We start from the raw sequence: 11,670 nt of genomic DNA on the forward strand, positions 1-11,670 counted from the left end.
ATGGTGGATGTTGATGATGGGATCACTCTCAAACCAAATATACACTTATAGACTGATTCGGAAAATATTTATTCTTACTCGAAACATATTGGATATAATTTAGTTGATACAGGATTATTATTAAATATGTATATAAAAGTTAAACAGTTATTTTTGAATACTATACATCTTACTTATTTGAGAATATAAACGGAATTAATTTATTATGACAGAATCCAATCTATTGAAAATAAAACTAGTATTCCTAATTTAAAGTAATTTAAATATATTACATAAAAAACCAAGTAGGTCAAAGTTATCTAAGGAGTATGTATACTCTGAGATTACCAATCAACATGTTTTACCAGCAGTTCCATCAGATCATTATTGTGCACCATTATTAATGCTATTCCGCATGAAAGATTCTTTAAACATCCTCGTAGAACAGTAGACGGAGCACTCTTCTCGGGAAAATTCAGAACCTGCAGGAGGTAATGAAGTTGTGTGAAACGATGAAGCTACTTCTCTTCGGCGATCCTAAAGGTGGTGATGTGGTGTTATTTCAACCTTTGCATTTTTCATATTTTTTATATTTAGAAATTGTTACGTTGACACTGTAATTTTTAATGAAATAAAATCAAATCAATATATTTGGTGTGCCGTTTATTTATTACATCGATATGTCTGTTAAAAGATTGGTATTCTTGCTTCAGAAATTTAGTGCAGTCTTAAATTGAGGTGGAGTGTTGTGAATGGGATCTTCTTGAGGATCGAAAGAGGTTGTTGCACTATTAGGTTGATTCTATAAGGAAGATATATTTAAAACAGTAGAGAAAATATGTGCACGAGATAGAATTTTAATTTTATTATTTTACGTTGTTGTTCAATCAATATATTAGTTTAATAATAAACATTATTTATGTAATTTACAGTGTGTAATTCCTAACCAAATTCTTTCAAACTGCGTTAAATCAAATTTATTATTTTTTAAGTATTTGTTATAATTTATGTTACATTTTTTGTTATAGTGGCAACAAAATTTCTTTTCTTCATCCCAATCTAAACGAGGCACAAACCATAAATGACAGAATAATCTGTTGACCAATAAGAGACCAGCGGGGTTAGGCAGTAAAAAACTAAAAACGAAACGTTCGATCGTTTCGTCTAAGCGATAGCGTCTCTCGTTTTTCCGTGTAAGGCTAGGCAGTAACCAGCAGGGTGCACAATCTTAGTACTAAACAAAAAGTGTAAGGATCAATAATTACAAAACTTACGTACAGATGGCGCTGTCGAAAAAGTTAATATGAAGAAACGTTAGATGTCGCTGTAATTAAAAAAGCAAAAGTTAAAGCTATCTTAAATATCTGTGATCAATGTTTAAGTTTTGTCTATGATGTTTTGACTTAACCATAGACCAGACAGATATTGATTCATTTACATGAATTATATACTGATTCATTGGAGAGAATATATGCAGAGAATTCCATTGAAATGCACACCACCTAGAAGAAAAAATTGATAAGAAGTTTTCCAAAAATGTTAAATTCTAATTCGCGATAGACCTATCTCGCCATCTCACTCGCACCCACCATACATATACTGTCTCGCGCTCGCTCCTACAGCGACCCTTTTTTTTTTTTTTTTTTTTTTTTTTTTTTTTTTCCAAGGAGGAATGCTTAATGCATACTCCGTGCCTCGGGGAAGACACGCGAGTTATGTGAGATTCTCTCCCCGAATGGGAGCATACCCACTAAACCTCCTTGTTCCCTCATGGCCATAGTGTGGGGCGCCACGGGATCGCGTGAGCTTGCCACCGCGACGCCCCACTGACCGCCCCGGGAGGGGCCCTCTCTGCGCCCCCAAAGGGGCGCTGCACCCTTAGGCGCTCCTCCAGACGACACCGTGCAATGCAGGTTCGGAATCCCCGCCTCCCCCGCTGGTGCCGCCTAGGGTTTATAGAGACCCCGCCTCTTGGCCCCCGTCTTGATCAAGACAGGGGCCCGCGGTCCCGGTGATGGCCACCGGGATTACGCGATGGGACGCAGGATCACACGCCATCGCATAACAGCTCTGCAAGCAGAGTGCTACCGAGGTCGTGCTCCCACGTCCCGACCGACGGCCACGACCCTAGTGGGCCGCGCCACCCACCACGCTCAAGGCTTACCCTCACCTTTCGCCGCCCTGAAAAGGGCAGTTACTCAGCTCGGGTTCGCCGCCCTCTCATGTACGGACCCACAAGTGGGCCCGCACCCTAACCTACCTTAACTAACTTAACCTAGCCTACTCTAAACTAACCTATAGGTTCGCCCTCACCTTTCCCTGTGGTACTCAGTTCGGGGTCACCTCCCTCTCTTTTGCGAGCCCACAAGTGGGCCCGCAGCCTAACCTAACTTACATAACTAACTAACCTAATAGACGCTCGCCCATCGGCGAGCGCCGCCCTCTCTTTTGCGAGCCCACAAGTGGGCCCGCAGCCTAATCTAACTTACACAACTAACTAGCCTAATAGACGCTCGCCTTGCGGCGAGCGCCGCCCTCTCTTTTGCGGGCCCGCAAGGGGCCCGCAACCTAATCTAACTAACCTACTTAACCTAACTAACCTAGCTAACCTACCAGTGTTTGGTTCGCGGGGCCGAAGCCCTACCCCGGCAGAAGGCCGGGGCGTTCCCCTATCCACCACCCGGGGACGCGCCACGTCGGAGTTCACCTCTCCGCCCACTCGGCCAACCGAGCAGGTCCGTGGTCCTACAGCGACCCTACATCATTGTCTGGCAAGGGGTTGGAACTATCAAAAATGTCTGGCTGATGAGGAAACATCATCTAATTATTACCTAAGTATTATATATAAAAATCAGCTTTTATACTATAACATAAGTAGAATTATAATTTCATGAACATTAGGGGTGTCTGGCAAGGGGTTGCCACGATGTTAAGTGTCTGGCAATCAATAACGTGATTTTTAATAATATTCTGAAGGTAATACCAAAAAATCACACTTTATTATTTGATGAATTTAGATTGGTATTTTACACACCTTTAGTACCGTTTACCTGCCAAAGCCACGGTAACCCAAACTTCATAATAGTCCATCGTTCTTACCTGTGTTGGGAGCATGCGCTGACAAACTTTCAGCTTTTATAAAATAACGAAGGTCTGGGGTTCACGGGCTCTTAGACTACTACCATGGACGCGAGGTCTCACGGACTGCTATAACTTATAACTGTAACTGTAATATTTTTAAGAAAACTGCCATTTTATTTAATTTTTTTATTTTCGACGTACCTAAAGATTATCAAATTAAAAGATTATAATATGTAATTTAGCTTATATTCATTTATTTTCTTAATAATGATGTAAAATCACATTTAGGGCACTTTTCAGTCTTAAATTGCCTTAGATCAAATTAAAGACTACAACTTAAAAAAAAATAACTTCTTGAAAAAAAAACCACATTAATCTGTAAGTATATACTATACCAAACATAAAAAACAAAAAATCAACTTCTAAACTTGAAACATAAAAATTCTGACAAAGGTCCAATAGCAGTAAAATTTTTGACAGTCATTTTACAAAGGCTTAGAACACTGAAGGCATATAGCTTTTTTACAGCCAACACAAGTGTAGTTAGTCTTCCTCTTTAGTTTAGGTGGACAGATTCGGTAGGTCTTTCGTTTCGGACACTCGATTTCTAAAGTAGGGGGCTCCGCAATAGGCAGATCTGCTCCTAAAACGCGCTTCAATGTCATATGCAATTCCTTTGGCAAATTTGAGGTTTAAATGGATTACACATCTTTGCATTTGTGGTACGACCAAGGAGGCTAATTTCATAATAAAATTCCTTCTTTCTATTGCTTTTCGCTGATGCTGATTATGTAGAATGTGAGCATTCACTGCACACAAGTCCAGTATCCTATAGAAAATGACTTTTAAAAACGATTTTTACAGTTGAAGTATAGAACAAATATTTTTGCTATTTATGTTGCGTAGGCGTCCATACTTCTAACACTAATCCGTGCAAGTTTCAATTTTGGACTCCTCAGTTTACACTTTTCGCCACTAGATGTCTTTATTTAAATTTACAGTTTATCTTATCACGTTAAATTTCTAGAAACACTTAGGTGAGTGACACACTGCAGTGTTACATTTAATGTTTATGAATTTTTTGATTTTTTAGTTTTAGTTTGTTTTATTTTATATTTGTTTCTAAAGTAATTGTTACCTACTAATTTTATAAATTTAAGTTAAATGATAATTGTTATTAATAACGTTATTTTCTAGACTAATTTCTAAATTAGTTTACTAGTTATAATGATACAGTTTCTATTTCTACTTATGTGATTAAAATTATATTATTGTGACTTATTTAGTAATTAAATAATTTCTAAAATAATTACTAATCTATTTCTATTCACTGCAGTGGGTGACGACCCTTATGTTTCAACCTCGGAGTCCGCTGTTTCGACTTCTTGTCACTAGAGGTCGCTATTTTTAGTTTACAATTTAACGTATAGGCGTTAAATTTAGAATTTATTATGCCAGCAACACACAACAGTACTAAAATTAATATATATTATTTTTAAGATTTCTTTGCTTATTTTATTCTAGACTAATTAATTAAGTGGTTAATGTTATGTTTCTAACTTTAGATCTGGACGTTGGTACTTATTAATTTTACAATTTTAATACTTTAACAATGTAACAGACTTTTAATTTTTTAACTATTTTTAATGTTTTACAGTTTTGTTGATCACGAATGGTTAGATTCTATTGTTATACTAATTTACAACTGGAATAAGAGAAAATAAAGATGATTGTAGTAAAAAGTGTAAATTAAAATTATTTTCTTTCTTCTTACGTGTGTTGCTGTTCTTATGTCTTGTCCTTGGGATGTATGTTTCTGCTCTCCGTCGCTAGATGTCGCTGGCGTGTCGTGAGTTGAAATTTTTGTTTTTTGCTTTTTAATGGGGTTGGCAACTGTCAAAGTGGCGCTGTTATAGCTAGTACCCATAACATCGCATTTCTCTTCGTTAAAAATCAAAAACATATTTCTTATATTAAAATTGTTAAATATTATTTTAATTACGGGATGTCTCAATCAAACAACAGTTACGTATCGACTGACTTTAATAATCATCCACCCACTATATACAATATTTTTTATCAACCGAATACTTATTTCTGGATACCTGACATCCCCCTTCTTTTAAACATGTGTATGCGTAACATAAAAAAAAACTTATACAAAAAAAATAAAAATAAAAGAAACACTTACAATTAACCAACCATCCCCCTTCTTAAAATATTGTAACATTCTACCTAACTTGATATATAAGCTATATAATATTAATGAAAGAGAAAGAAAAATATGAAAATATAGTATAATAATGAGAACGTAAATTAAAAAATTTCACACCATTAAAAATTTAACACAATGAAAAGAACAAAAACAAAAAAAAATATACAGTCTTAAAAATAGTAATCACATAGAAAATAAAATAGTAATCATAAGAAATACTAAGCATAACATAATTCACCTTCGGAACAGTTTTTTATTTATTTAATTTTTTTTTATCTCACCAGTTCCTCAAGGGTACCCGAACCGATCAGGAGGCCTCACTGTCCTGCCAAATTTCGTAACATATAAGTTGTTGCTTTCACGATTTGTACCCATCAATGATTGGGTGGAGGGATCCTGAACACGGGCGCGCGCCGCTTGTGTTTCGCAACGAACATTGAATTCATCGGCATCGTACGGCGACGCGTATGACTCACTGCGATATTCACTATCTTTTACAATATGCCTACGGTTTCTTCTAATTACACGACCTGTACACATTTTAATTTGATAAGATCGTGGGTTAATATTTTTTATTATTACACCATTTGACCACATACCATTTGTAAATACTTTAACTTTGTCTCCTTTCTTTAATTCCTTCAATTTTTTACTTCTTTTATCGTAATAGTGTTTTTGATAAATTTGCCGGCTATGTAAATGTTCTTTTACTAAGTTTTTATTAACAAGTTTTGGTTCCAAAAATACCGGGGCTCGCGGTAAAATCCCTCTTAAACTACGATTGTTTAGAAGTTGAGCTGGAGAAGCTAATTTAGCACTAATTGGACTGTTCAAATATTCTAAAAGAGCTAAACGGAAATCTGTTTGGTCGTAATGTGTCTTTTTGAGTATGTTTTTTACTGTCTGTACAGCTCGTTCCACCTGGCCGTTAGACTGTGGATAGCGGGGCGAGGACGTGACATGCCTGAACTTCCAATCTGTCTCAAAACATTTAAATTGGTGTGAATTAAATTCAGGGCCATTGTCCGACATTAATATTTCCGGAATGCCCTGCCTACTAAAAATATTTTTTAAATTATCGATGACCTCCAAGGAGGTCGTGGTATTCAACTTATTTACTTCTATATATTTACTGTAATAATCCACAACAATTAAGAATGGCCTATTCGCAAAATGAAAAATATCCACTCCTAATTTAGACCATGCTCTGCTGGGTATTTCGTGAGGAATTAGACTTTCTTTGACATTTTGTTTCCTGTAGGTGAGACACGCCTGACAGTGCGAAATCATATCTGAAATTTGAGAATTCATGCTGGGCCAATACATAATCTCACGAGCCCTATTTTTACATTTTTCAGCACCTAGGTGCCCCGCATGGATTTTAAGCAGCATTTCTTTACGCATACATTTCGGTATTACTATTTTTGCGCCTTTCCAAACCATGTCAAACGCAACGGTAAGCTCGTCCCTACAATCCCAGTACGGTCTCAGCAAACATTCTACTTTGCTCTTATGATCCGGCCATCCTTTTCTAATCATCTTAATTAATGACTGCATTTCTTTATCTAACTTTGTATTACGCTGAAGTTCTAAAAAATGCGAGTCCGTAAGGGGATTGCTGACGGCGACGGCACACACCTGCGCGCGCATCGCCCAGTGCTCGCGCGCGCCCTCGCCCGCTACCGCTGGCGTCGATGCCACCGCGCGGGAAAGCGTGTCTGCTACATACAAGTACTTACCTGGCTTATATATTAATTTAAAAGAAAACGGTTGCAACCTTAACAACATTCGCTGTAAGCGAGCTGGTGCCTCCGCTATCGGTTTTTGTATTATGCTTACAAGAGGCTTATGGTCCGTTTCTATAACGACATCGTCACGACCGTAGATATAGGCGTAAAACTTTTCGCAAGCGAATACGCAAGCGTACAATTCCTTTTCGATTTGTGCGTATCGCTGTTCGGTTTCCGTCAATGACTTGGACGCATAGCAGACGGGAGCGCCGTCCTGCATGAGGCAAGCGCCTAAGCCGTGTTTACTGGCGTCCACCGACACAGTCACCGGATGTTCTAAGCTGTAATATCTTAACACCGGTGGACTGACTAAACATGTTTTTAGATTGTTAAAACATTTCTCATGTCGCTCGTCCCAATGCCATTCTATATTTTTCTTTAAAAGCTCCCTAAGCAAATGCGTTTTTTCCGACAAATTCGATATGAAATTTCCTACATAATTTATGAGACCCAAGAATCTTTCTAAATCTTTAACATTTTTTGGTGTGGGCATATTTTGTACAGCCGTAGTGTGAGAGTCGTCGGGTGAAATACCGTTTCGCGAAATTTTGTGTCCTAAATATTTTAGTTCTGTCAGCCCTATCTTGCACTTTTTTTTATTCAATTTTATGTTAATTTCCCTACACCTCTGAAGTACGCGCCGTAGTCGGTCGTCGTGCACTTGCCGCGTCGGACCAAACACTAATAGATCGTCGACAAACAAAATAACGCCATCTATGTCGTCGAAGAACTCGTACAGTTTCTTATGAAAAATTTCGGAAGCGGAAGAAATTCCAAACGGCATTCTCAAAAATTTATATCTTCCAAACGCAGTATTAAAAGTGCATAAACTTGTCGAACTATTGTGTAACTTGACTTGAAAAAATGATTGCTTAGCGTCTAGAGTACTAAAAAAATTTGCACCAGATAGCCTCGATGTAATTTCATCTAGCGTTGGTAATTTAAAATGTTCACGTTTTATGGCTTTATTTAAATCTTTTGGATCCAAACAAATACGTATGTCTCCGTCCGGCTTTTTGACAACGGTCATACTGTTAACCCAATCCGTCGGACCCTCGACTTTAGCAACAACACCTTGATCAACTAATTCGTCCAACTTTTGTTTTACGCTATCCCTTAAAGCAATTGGTAATTTACGAGGTGCGTGTATAACAGGAGTAATATTATCTTTTAATTGTATTCTATATTCTCCTGGTAGACAGCCCATTCCTTGAAAAACATCCTCAAACTCGTCTAGAATGCTATCATTAAACTGCGTATTAACTGCTAAAACACGGTGAACTACATTTAACTCTTCACACGACTGACGTCCTAAAATAGGCACGGAGTTTACATTTGCGACAATAAACTTCAATATGTATTCATTATTTTTATATTTCACTTTCAAGCTGCATTTCCCTAGAACTTCTATCGATGTGCCCGAGTAACCTAATAACTTAGTACAAGTTGGAATAATGTTTTGTTTATTTATACCTATTTTTCGTAAAAACTTGCTAGGCAAAACATTCACGTCCGCTCCCGTGTCCAGTTTTATTTTTAAAGTGTAATTATTTATCGATACTTCCACCACCCAATCACTATTTTTTAAAAATAAGGAATTTTGACATACCCGGTCCGAAGAGTCCTCCTGCACGGCATGAACGCGACCCGCCCGGCACATTTTTTCAAAATGATTTAATCTATTACAATTTCTACATATCTTTCCATACGCCGGGCACTCGAACTTTGAGTGCGCAGTGCCGCAGCGGTTGCACACGCCGCGCTGCCACTGCGCCGGTCGCGCCGCCGGTCGCGCCGGCCGCCGCGATGACGTCACCGCGCGCTCGCCGCCGCCGCCGCGCTGCCGGCCGGGCGCGGGGGCGCGCTCGCCGTGTGCCGGCCGCGCCGATCTGCTGCCGCCGCACGCACACGTACACACATAGCCGCTCGTAGGGCTGGCCCGCTGCACTATATGAACGTTTTCTTCGGCGTTCACTTGCTCGCGTAATGAATTGTCCCGCTTTATAAAGCTAGCCTGGGCCCGCGACATTTCTGTTAACTTGCAGATCTCCACGGTTTTCTTAAGAGTGAGATCCTGCTCCCTCAACAGCCGTTCCCGTAGGCCGTCGTCTTTGATACCATATATTAGTCTGTCTTTTACTAGATCTTCACGCAAGCCTTGAAACTCGCAGGACAATGATAGTTTACTCAACTCATTTATATATTGTTCTATTGATTCACAATCACCTTGACTCCGTCCAAAAAATTTTTGTCTCTCAATAGTTAAATTCTTTTTTCCGCTGAAGTAACTGTCGAACCTTGCCAGTAACCGCTCCGCCGTACTAAATTGTTCGTTAAATTGTTCAAATATCTCTTGACATTTTTCGCCGATGACATGAAGCAGCACATTTATTTGCACATCCGCTGTTTCCTTGTCCAACTTTATCGCCTTCATGTATATTAAAAATCTATTTTTCCATCTGCTCCATTCTCGGCTGATATTACCCGTCGTAACGTTTGCTAAATCATTGTCGAAGCAAAATGGCGGTGGCGGCTGTAACGCGTTATTCATTTTTATATAATAACACTGCACTTCATAAGAACTTTTTGTTTTTCACTTTTTCAGACTAAGAAAACGTTTACACACTAATTAAACTTAAAATTTCTCGCATCCTACCGGCTGCGCCATGTTAAATATTATTTTAATTACGGGATGTCTCAATCAAACAACAGTTACGTATCGACTGACTTTAATAATCATCCACCCACTATATACAATATTTTTTATCAACCGAATACTTATTTCTGGATACCTGACAAATGACTCGTTGTATCGTATTGAAATGCTCAGAAATTGGAGTACATCATATGCCAAAAGATAAGAAAATTTGTCGGCTTTGGTTAAAAGCCATTCGCCGCGAAAATTTAGTTCCCACAAAAAGTTCCAGGTTATGTCGGAAACATTTTGTGGAAAATGATTACGAAAAAATCAGCAAATACACAGGTAAGCTGCTTGCCAGTTAATACTTATACTAAATATTAATATAAATATCTTACGATAACATTATGATAGTTTAGTTGGTAATGTATTAATAATGCTCTAACTTTTTGTTAGGTACAGGTGTTGAACACCAACATAAGTATCTTAAGAAAACAGCTGTACCATCTGTCTTTGCATGGAACACACAACCAATTTCAGAGAAGGCGAAGGCAAGAAAAGATAGATTGGAGGCTCGTAACATCAAAAAGAAATTGCTTTTTGAAATGCCATCCACTTGTCAATGTTGTGAGAACATAATGCCATTTAAAGAAGATGATGATGTGCACATTGATTACAATGTCTCCCAAGAGCTTGTAGTTGAAAGTGAAAGTAACAAGTCACCATCTTTTGTTTTAAATCAAAATACTTGTGGCACTCAGACATCTAACATACTTTTTTTCATGTAATATTTGAATGTAAGAGAAAGTTGTTGCATTGTCAATTACACAACTATTTAGTATCATTTTGTTGGATACCTAGTCACTGCGGCATATCTGGAAATATAAAGGCTGACAGTTTGGCCAACAGTGCTACTGCGACTGGTGACGTATACCCGTATAAGAATTTTGGACATGATCTTACTGCTTTACCTGGCATATATCTCCACAATTCGTGGAATATAGGTTGGGAAGAGAGCGGCCGGATCAAGGGTCGTTTCTTGTATAATATACAGTCTTCCGTTCCCAGGAAGCCATAGTTTGCTAAATTGTCATTTGGTAAAACCGCCACTTCTACTATAATTCGAATGCGTCTGGGACATAACAGAATACATATGTAATTGCCTGTCCTTTAAAATTAGTTATTCATTGTACCCTACATGTAAATGAAACTACCTTACATACATACATACATACATACATACATACCTGTGACATTATATGATGGTCAAATTTTATGGAAAAGAGAAACTATATCAACACTTCTCTATGACTTAAGATGTCATTTATGGTCTATGTATTTATTTTGTAAAGTTAGTGTTTAAATTTATAGTACAACCATAGTTCTTATTAATTCTGTGATAACAGCCTTATAAAAGTTAAATTGTTTAAATAAGTTTTTTATAATTTCTCATTTCCATTGAATTTTACTATTATTATATTGCTTCCTTAATTTTTTTCTTTTTTAGTGTACTTAATTTAAAGTAACAATTTTTTTAGCTTGACGGTTGGATAGCAAGAACATGGAAAAGTCAATCGTCAAAAATGGGATCATTTTTAGATCCAATGGCAGATAAAGTTTTGGTGGCAACACTATTTGTTTGTCTGACATGGCAAGACCTTATACCACTTCCGTTGACATTACTCATTATTGCTAGAGATGTGGCATTGGTTGCAGCCGGTTTTGTGATCAGATACAAAAGTCTGCCGCCACCTGTAAGTTAAATTCTATTCTTTTTACCTTCTTTTGAGTCTTCTCTGCCCCTCTTTGACACCCGTGAAGTTTCATTTTCTAATAACAATATTTTTAGTCTTCATATTTACATTATTTAGTTCTCACTTTTTTGTATTCTACATGTACATGTTGGTGAATGAAAAATAAGGTTTTAAAGGGATCAACAGTACCAATATGGATTAAATTTAATTAGA

Source organism: Papilio machaon, chromosome W (assembly GCF_912999745.1).
Source record: "Papilio machaon chromosome W, ilPapMach1.1, whole genome shotgun sequence".
In the NCBI taxonomy this organism is placed as follows: domain Eukaryota; kingdom Metazoa; phylum Arthropoda; class Insecta; order Lepidoptera; family Papilionidae; genus Papilio; species Papilio machaon.